The sequence below is a fragment of the Mercenaria mercenaria genome, chromosome 3 (genome assembly GCF_021730395.1).
Source record: "Mercenaria mercenaria strain notata chromosome 3, MADL_Memer_1, whole genome shotgun sequence".
Taxonomy (NCBI): Eukaryota; Metazoa; Mollusca; class Bivalvia; order Venerida; family Veneridae; genus Mercenaria; species Mercenaria mercenaria.
The window spans coordinates 41077584-41088338 of record NC_069363.1 but is presented as its reverse complement, the minus strand read 5'-3'; positions in this window follow the sequence as shown (position 1 = coordinate 41088338).

Sequence of the window (10755 nt, the reverse complement as noted above, 5' to 3'; positions counted from 1 at the left end):
TCTGAAGGTAGTCAATAGTCTCGTTATCATTTTTTCTTCTCTCAGAAAGAAAGCAATGTTTGCGTTTCTATAAATGTACACATTGGACAACAATTATAAATCGGACGATTTTCCTTACCCTGTGCCGGGCTCTAGATCTATTCAGGTTTTATGGGTAAAAGCTGTTAAATCACGACACTTCCAGTCTATCAAATGTGCTTCTTAATACTACTATACAATTTTCCAGTGCGGTACAAGAAAGTATCCTTACGACGTACTGTTGTTGTTTTCTGTAGATGTCACAAGACATGAACTCAGGGTTCATTTTATTATTCCGTATCAGCGATTTCTAAGAACACTAAATTTTGTATCAGTCAAGAATAAATGACATACATTAATTTTGTAATGATTAAATCAAAGCACTGAAAGTACTGGAGGATCGATTGTCTCTGAACAACACAGATTGTACACATTATGCGTAAATATCAGGGGAACCTTTTAAAGGTACACAAAATTTGACATTTAACCATATGTGTGAACTTTACTTTTGATATAAGAATGCATGTGCTTGCCTTTTGCATCCAGTTGTCATATTTAACCATCCTATGAAGTATCACAGCAGTATCTTGAATGATAATCGAGAGGTAGATTTTTTACAAAACTGAACTAAAAATCCACAGCTTGCACAACTATTAAGTAAAACGTACATGTTTTGAATTCAATTCAATATTTATTTATTGTCTGTAAACAATATAACATTACGAACATAAGCTATGTATAGCTTTCGACTTTAGTATATCTATTCGGGAGAGATTAGACTATATTTTTTACATTTCCTTTTTAAAAACTTTTTTCAGAGCAGGTATGTTTTTGTCCAGTCTACAACTTTCTTATAGTAAAATACTCTCCACTCAGAACTCTTCTTCGTGGTATAAGAAGCATTCTTACATTGAAATATGGAGAGACAAAATGTTGTAAAACTGGACAATACAATATTTAAGCATATTTATCTGTAATCAGAAGAATTCAGAACAAATGTATAAATGTATGTATTGTTATGCCTACATGTACTTTCCTCCAACTATTTCATTTCAAGAAATTGAGAATCATTAAGTTAATTAAAATGAAACAATATGTTAATTAGGATTGTTTAAAAATGAAGAAGAAAAACATAACATTCAGCCCTAACATTTACTGAGTCATGCTTTATACAATGTAACATACAGTAAAATTCAAATAAGTTTTAGTTCATACATCATTTCATCATCTGATTCAGGGACGTACCTGAGCATATGCCTATACGCCTGTGCATACAATTCAAATTCGGCATCGTGAAAATTTAAAGGCTCAATATGCTAAAAATGCAATAAAATGAAAAGCTAATGGAGGTTAGGTGGCTATTTAAAGTTCTTCATTTGAACAATATCATCAAATGTGATTATCTAATTCGTTTTCGAATTATTGGACATGCTTTGTATTTCTTAATAATCGTAAATACAAAAAAAAACAACATAAAAAGTAAGTGTAGACTTCCTGGAAGCATAGCAAACACAGCAAGAGACACAGATCGCCAAAAAGGCATGTCATAAATAAAAACACGCACGCACGCACAAGTACACAAACTGACAGCGAGACCAAAACGAACGGATAAAGGAACACACTATGCACTGTCAATGAAGAGCCAGTGGCAACACAATCGAATGATACATCTATTTATATCTTTCTTCTGTCTAAGTCATATACTGCTTCAAAAGAAGCAATTTTACAGATGAATGCTGGTCTTACTGACAGTGTTTTTCCTGTTTATCATATTTGCAGTTTGCAGTTCTCATTATAACCAATTTTTATCAGTGAAATCAATATTATTGTAACCAATAGCTCAAATGCAAACAAACTGGTATACACATGTGTATATTCATATTGGGCATCCCTTGGTTAAAGTTTTCTATAGAAAAAATTTCACATAGATATGTCTCACAAGAACCAAAAATGCTCAAGTGGCAAACTTGAACATTTTACCGCGAACGACAAGAAGAAGAAAGACAATATTTTACAAGTTCGTTTTTATGTCTCAAAAAAACTATTTTGAATTTGCATTTGCCGATATTAGATGTTGTTTACGTTTACTACAAAGTTTCGTTTCGTGTGAGAAAACTTGAAATATTTGCTATGTGTGGGTAGATACATTTATCAAAAACCTGTCAAAATGCGGATGCAGAAATCATGCGTTAAATTAAACACTGAAGAAGATTTCAAAAACGATAACAACAAAAAACTAATTGCACATCATTCAAATATGCGATTTGTTCACATGTGTATCAGTTGGGATTAGGTAAGAGTTCAGATGCAGTTACCCTAACAGACTCATGCTTAGGTCCCTTTGGCGATACACAATATGCCTGCGCGGGTTTTGGCAGTTGCATAATAGAATATATCATAGAATGACATATGTTCGAGCTACTAAGAACATACTTTCCAGGGTAAAGTTACATAGACTCTATACACGAAAAATGGTTATATTCCTCAAAATATCCGAGGCTGCTCCAGTTGCAATTTTAGAAACTGTCACGAACACTGCTAGTAAGCATAAGCGGTGTGATAAACTATGAATTTAAATGATTATCTTTCATTCTTTGAAGTATGTAGTACAAATATGACAAACAAAATACATTAACTCTGGAATATAGCAACAGAACGCATCTCCTGTCGAAAAAGACTCAACATTTTCAAGGGGAGGCCCTAAAAACCCAATCCACCAGGAGATGGAGAACCCCTCCGTCACCTACCCCACACTCGCAGCATCTCTGCTTGGTTCGTAGCTATGCTGCTCATATCTGGCGTACTGTTCAAAATCATCCAGGTACGCCCCTGTGATTGTGAACATGCAATTTAAAGGTATTGAATGCTTTTAGATATGCCTGAGAGGATGGTTGAACTGACTAGGTGAAAAATGTATAGACTATGTATAAAGTCTATTTCTCAACAATGAACTACAGTAATATGTTCTAAGTAAGTGAACAGAAGGTTTCTCATACATGTGTGCATTTTTCAAATACTAATTATTACTCAGTTATTTGATCTTTTGTCATATTAATCTTTAAAATGTCTTTGACATATTTTATCTTCAAAATCAGGAGATGATTTCAAAAGTTTGCTCTCGTACCAATTTTTCTCGTACGTTTACATGGTAAGTGACAGGAAACACAAGTATTTGTAATTCTTTAATCTTCGGTGAAAATACAATCGCAAATTCGACAAATAATAAAATAGCAATTTGTACACCATAATAGGAAGCTTTTCTTTATCTTATATGTCTCGGCACCGATGAATGAAAATTAACGTTTTCTTTAGTATAAGGCATAGATTGTGCTCATGACTTGTTGAATTTGTTTTACTACTTGATTGAGTAAATATATAACCATGACTACCCCAAATCGCTGTTAAAGTTTCATATCTATGCTTTGAACCTAGGTCAGAGCTAAATTTATAAGTATAAATAAAACATTTACAAAAATCGCAATAACTGTCATGGTATAGGACCTGGAAATTAAATGGGGAGAAAATGTGAAGGCGGCCTGGTAGCTTGGTCGGTAGAGCATCGGAACGGTATTCAGAGGCCCCGGGTTCGAGTATCCGTATGGCTGCACATCTTTCTCACCCCTGTGACATTTGGCGCCCAACGTGGGGCCATGAACAAATAAACCCCGAGATCTATTCACCTTATTGTCTTTCCCATTAGAAATTCGAGGATGAATTCAGAGTGAGGGAGTATGTCTCAGTATTTGACTTGAATATTAAAACGGGGAGAATATGTGTAGGCAGCCGGGTAGCTTGGTCAGTTAAGCGTCAGTCTGAGAACGGTATTTCAAAGCCCCCGGCCCAGGTTCGAGTCCCGGTATGGCTGCACATTTTTCTCACCTTGTGACATAACAACTAATCATAACATTTACCACCAGTTACTTTATACACTTGCAATACAGTACATAATATGTACATGTTACTTATCGTATACCGAGTACCAATAATTAATACATTAAAATTGAGGACGAACTGACTGAGGGCGAAATTACGCCTGAATTTTGCGTAAACAGATAAATACTTTCATTAAACTAGAGTATTACAGACTTAATCAGCATGTCTGTTGCACAATAAAGTTATGATTTGCCTGATGATCTGAATGGTTAGAATGAAATGTTTACCTCTTCTTGTTAGAGGGAAAATATTGTATTTCTGACATGCAAAGGACGTAAAAGAGACAAGGGAGGTAACTTTTTGAAGACTAATCGAACTACAGCTGTTTGTTAAATATTTAATTAATTCTGAATTTAAAAGTGTAACAAACAACACTGATTAAACAGAATCTAACAAAAAAAAAAAATAATAGGGAGATCTCACGGAAATGCATTAAGGTCAACAAAAACATCACCATCTCTGTAGTTAATAACCGAATTTTTTACCGATGCTCGGCCCTAAGAAAAGAAGACAGAATATATCCATTAAATCATGCATTCATATGTATACATTCATACATATGCACTGGTGACTATTCGTCCAGTAATTGTTACATACCACCACAATCGTTAGACCTACCCAATGAGCTGTATTTTACACAGGCGACAGTAACGTACCTAGGATACAGTATGGGTCCATGAGCCATATGCACTTAAATTTATTACAATTATAATGTTTTCTTAGGAAAAATGACAAAAAGGCATTTTGAAAAAATTTTTTGCACCTGTGACGATCCATGAGAACGAAACAATTTTTGCACCTGTGACAAAGAGAAAGGTTCTCATGGCTCATTGTCACAGGTGCAATTTTTCTTTTCAAAATGGCTTTTTGTCATTTTTTTCCTAAGAAAACATTATAATTGTAATAAATTTAAGTGCAATTGGCTCATGGACCCATACTGTATCCTAGGTACGTTACTGCCACCTGTGTTATTTTATAGTTCTTTGGGCCTACCTTTATCTGATTCAACGATTTCCCTTCCTTTCTCGGACAGCTTTTTTTCAGTGCAATAAAATCTTATCGATGTTACCATCAAAATCGCTACAAAAAATTGCAACTCTTCTAGGCTAGCTGTAATCTGTAGTAATTGTTCTTTAAATAACGTCTTAAGGATCGCAGTGCGCGTGTTCAGCTGTGAACAAATTTATATATGGCGTCGTAGGTTTGTCTGGTGACCTAGATTTCGCGCATTAATATGTTACAGCAGTCAGTAAATAAACACAACAGAAATATATATTAAAATAGTTGAAAATACGTTTAAAATTGTATTTTTTGACGTTCGATAGCTGAAAATACAGTCGTGTCAGAATAATTATATTTTAATGGTTGACTAAATCTGTGGCATGGAACTACTTTCGGCACTATATTGTTCGGTTTGCAGTAAGGAAATTTCTGCATTGTTTTTTAGTTTAATTTTGAAGATTAATTTTAAATCTCTTTTCCACAAGATCTTCAGTGTAGATGTCTTTCATTTATACAATATAATCATATTTTAATATTGTTATTAAGACATCCTTATAGCTTTTAAGGCTAGAGTCGTCACAATTGTAATATGAATATATCTCCCAAAGTAAGGAGCATACTATTACAATATGGAAAATATCGGGGTTTTCATGATGAATTCTCAGCTGCTAAAGATTTTTACATTATAAATAGAAAGTTTTTTGTGAGATTCTTCGAGAATCATTAACTGTAATTAAATGTAATGTATTTCATTTTATCAAAAATGGAAGCAGATTATTCAAACATGGTACTACACATAGTCAGCTGATCTGAAAACCCTAGGCGATGAATGCATTTTGCCTTCAAATGATACCGCTGTTCTTCTCAGAACTATTGACCTCATAAAGTTCCATATGCTTCTTGCCATTTTCATGACATTTGTATATAAATACTGTTAATAAATAGAGATTTTTATCAGAAGTGGCGTAAAGGTTAAGGTTTAGATAAAAGAGTAATATAAATCTGCCACCGATTCTACATGTAAACTGTATCCATTTTCACATGTTTCCAAGCAACGTTAATCAATATATAACACCTGTTTTTCTATAACCTGAAATTTACCCTATATAACGTTCACCCATTAAAACTACTTCTATCTTGCTAAGAGTTTTTTCTTTCGTTGTAGCAAATATAGTACTGTGATATATTTTTATATACGCCTATTCCCATCTGAAAGAACAATTTGTCAGATTCAGCCACTTTCTTAGAAAACACAACACGTATTAAGAACCAGTTTATAAGGTACAACGTTAAAGATAACACCGTTATTTGGCATTATTTGATTGTGTATCATTCATTTGTCATATCCAACCCAGTTCATCTAAAATAAAGATTTTGGTGAATTTGGTAACATCACTACAATGTATTGAAAGAGGTTTTAGACAAAATCAACATATTATAGACACTTACACGGGGGAGGAAGTGTCACACGAAGGATGGAGTTCTTCTGATAACCTGTCATGTTTTCTTCTGATAACTGTTACGGAGTTCGTCTGATTTCTGAATGACGTGCCAAGGAATCGTAGGAAAAAATGGTAATTATTTATCTTTAAATAGAGAGAATGGGGTGTAAAACTAAAGTTTGATGATCAAGGTTGCCTGATGTCATGTACTATGCGTCAGAAAAAACTGTTTAGTCTAATAATCAGCCCCACTACTTTGAAAAGAAGACATTTTGAGTAAAATATCGAAATCGTTTGCTCATTCATACATATTATTCTTCTTATTCACGTTCTTCATCCACAGCATATGCAATAGAATAATTTTAGTGCAAAGTTGCAAACATATACCACTTTCTAACAATTTTATGCCCGATTTTTCAAATGTTACGGAATTCCAGTGATAACTCTGAAGAAGTCGCAGAGTTCTTATGATAACTTTTATTACTGCCAGGGTGTTTCTTGAGCTATGTTAAGATACTTTTTAGCTAATTGTATTATTTAAAAAGGGTGTTAACGATGTTCTAACGTAATATATTTATCCAGGGCACAGTATTGTGGTTATATAATGTACGGTATGTGTGTTTTTGAGTTCCAATGATAAGTTTTTAGTGTTATATTTGTTATTCTGACTAGATGTGACTTTTAAAGGGACTGTGTACGCTAATAATGATGATCTGGCTAACTATGGTTAATTTTTTAAATACAAATTGCACATAAATGATGTACAGTGTTAAACAGTACAGAAATATACTCTTATTTTCATTCCTAACACGATCCGCAGCAGTTGCTATATAAACATATAGCGAAATCGCCTATACATGAATCTACGATAAAATATAGCTGTTCCATTCCACCCTACGATTGTAACATGACTGTGAGATTCTATTCTGCTTCCGTTATATGCCGACTAAATACTCGACTTTTTCAGTGCTAAGCATTAGTAATAAAATGTACATCAAATTTTCTGAAACAATTTCTAACTGATGAATTTATTTGTTTATATTTTTACCGTAAGAAAATGTTTCAGCCCGGTAAGTTTCAACCTCAACTTCAGTGCATCTATCTGGTCGTGTACGTAGTTTACAATTTCTGCGCTGTAAGCACCACGAATGTCAACTAGATTCTACTTTGACATTACTAAAATAAAATTATAATTCATGTTCCAATCTTCCAGACTCAAGTGTTTACGTGTTTATATGCCGCAATGTTCTGGCGTGGAGGATTTCTTTCTTTCGCATCCGAACTCCTGTCCATATTTTATTAACTGATAAAATATAGGGACATATTTATTAGTTCTTAATTAATTGGCTTGGAAATTACATTGTGGATTCTATTGTAAGAAAGTGCAGAATCCTCTTACTTTATAATATTTCCAGCTAAACTCTAAAATGCCATTCTATTCATCTTATAGCATTTAGATAGCACTTTAAAATTCACATTATTCACTTATTATGATATTCTATATGACAAATAGTATATGCACGTATGAGGATGACAACCCCCTATTTGGTACGCAGTATTCAGCGCATCGAAAATTATATGCATTCTGTAAGATGTAATGACAATACTGCAGTATTAACGCCAGTCACATTACGAACATGTCGGTTATCTGCCTCAAATCTGTGGTAAATATGCTATAGCATCATATGACTCATGTCAACTGATTACACATGAAGCGGTAGCTCGCTCTCTGTGTTGTGTAGTGTCGCATTGGGACTGTACTTTTTCAGTGTCAATTATATGAAGGATTTAAAAAATTATGATGGTAAAGTTATAATTATCATGGTAAATCATACTATATAGCATTATTTTTTATCATTAATCCGATCAACCACTTCAGAAACAGACAGCCTCTGCAAATGCAGCAAATAGATGTACCCTAAATTAAAGATAACGGATTTGATTTCAATTCAGTGATCAATCAAAACGGAAACCAATAAATCGTTGTTCACGAACATTAGCACATCCATTGATAGAACGAAAAAATACAATTTACTGCATTTATTATCTATTCGTATTTTACTATATATGTCATTATACTGCATATAGTTTTAAACTTTACAAAAGACTCATACCGTACATTATATAACCACAATACTGTGCCTTGGATAAATATATTACGTTAGAACATCGTTAACACCCTTTTTAAATAATAAAATTAGCTAAAAAGTATCTTAACATAGCTCAAGAAACATCCTGGCAGTAATAAAAATTATCATAAGAACTCTGTGACATCTTCAGAGTTATCACTGGAATTCCGTAACATTTGAAAAATCGGGCATAAAATTGTTAGAAAGTGGTATATGTTTGCAACTTTGCACTAAAATTATTCTATTGCATGTGCTGCGGATTAAGAACGTGAATAAGAAGAATAATATGTATGAATGAGCAAACGATTTTGATATTTTACTCAGAATGTCTTCTTTTCAAAGTAGTGGGGCTGATTATTAGACTAAACAGTTTTTTCTGACGCATAGTACATGACATCAGGCAACCTTGATCATCAAACTTTAGTTTTACACCCCATTCTCTCTATTTAAAGATAAATAATTACCATTTTTTTCTACGATTCCTTGGCACGTCATTCAGAAATCAGACGAACTCCGTAACAGTTATCAGAAGAAAACATGACAGGTTATCAGAAGAACTCCATCCTTCGTGTGACACTTCCTCCCCCGTGACTTATACGAAAATATATTTGCAAATCTGGACTACTAGTATGTTGAGTTGCTTGTCATATATCACATAATATATTTTGCTGCATATGTTATCAACAAATTCATTGAATATAATATAATACCGTTAATCAAATATTTTCACAAGGCAAACATATAAGCTATTTCTTAAATTCAAGTTGGTTAATGTGGTAGAATGTTCACATGGAAGAATGTTCAGGTGGTAGAATGTTCACATGGAAGAATGTTTAGGTGGTGTATGTGTGTGTTTGGGTTTAACGTCTTTTTCAACAACTCTTAATGCTGAGCGCCAAGCGAGGAAGCTACTAGTACCATTTTGTTACGTCTTTGGTATGACGCGGCCGAGGATCGAACCCACGACCACCCGCACTCGTGTTTATGTGGTAGGATTGAGTATACTGTTCACAGTGGAGTGTTATTATCTTCAACAATAATAGCAATTTCGTGAGTTCTTATTTTCACGCATATATGGACAATTAGCGAATATATCGAATATAAATCTCTGACGAAAACTTCTCATTGTATTATAGGTCACACTACAATAAATAGTATTCCCTATATATTCTATATAAACTGACATTTTTTAAAGAGCTACCAAACATTGCTAGACCCATTTCAGAGAACAAATCCTTTCCTCATTTTAAAGAGTTATGATAAAACTGATATAAAATGACAAGAAAAGTATGGGTCATGTATGTTCTAAGACAGATTTCTCTTGTCACATTTGCTAACTGTAAAATCACATCGAAATCACACTGCTGTGACCTGGAAGTACTACTTATACTAAAACTGAGTTTCACTTCACCAAATACAACCTCCTCTCCCATTTTGTTTCTACCAAAATGTCAAAAATACATCCACAATGAAATTAAACAGAAAACAGCTTTAATTTAGACCTCTGTGTCCATGCCAAGTGAAAAATTAGTGTTCAAAAACCTGACCGCCATTACGCGACCAGATGGCTCACACGCTGGTACCTTTCCTATAAATAGGCCTATATGTGAAATGATAACATTTGCTATAGTATGAAATGATAGAAAATTACATACAACTGTACGTATAAAATACCTATCTGTATTAGGAAGAAATGAAATCGGAAAAGCAAGTTTTAGCGGATCTTCTTTTGTCTTTTAGGAAAGGTCAAATATATGTAAATACTAAATACTGATCACATCATTTATTTGTTACAATGCATTTTATTATGCATTTATGCACTTTTTCAGGCAATACGATTTTGCCACATTTGCTGTTGAGGTCACCGTATCTTTTATAGCATCAGTATTAAGAATTTACCATATTTTACTATATAGTAAAACTATTATTAGCTTTTTGCAGTAATCTTGCCAAAGTTAAAGCAAGTTTTGCTGTACAAACAGATAGGAGCTGAGCTTTCTCACATAATTGATCATTATAGATCTGTAGATTTGAAAAGAAGTAGCTTCTTCAGTATAGATCTCATTTCGAGATAATAAATATCGGTCTCGCTTCAAGGCGATAAGTATCGACCTCACTCTGAGACGTTGTCTTGCCTGTGCTACATTATATTGCATATATATTGCATGTATAATATGTAAATTTATATATTATTTTATATAATTTGTGAGGTGACCTGTCTTTGGGATCAA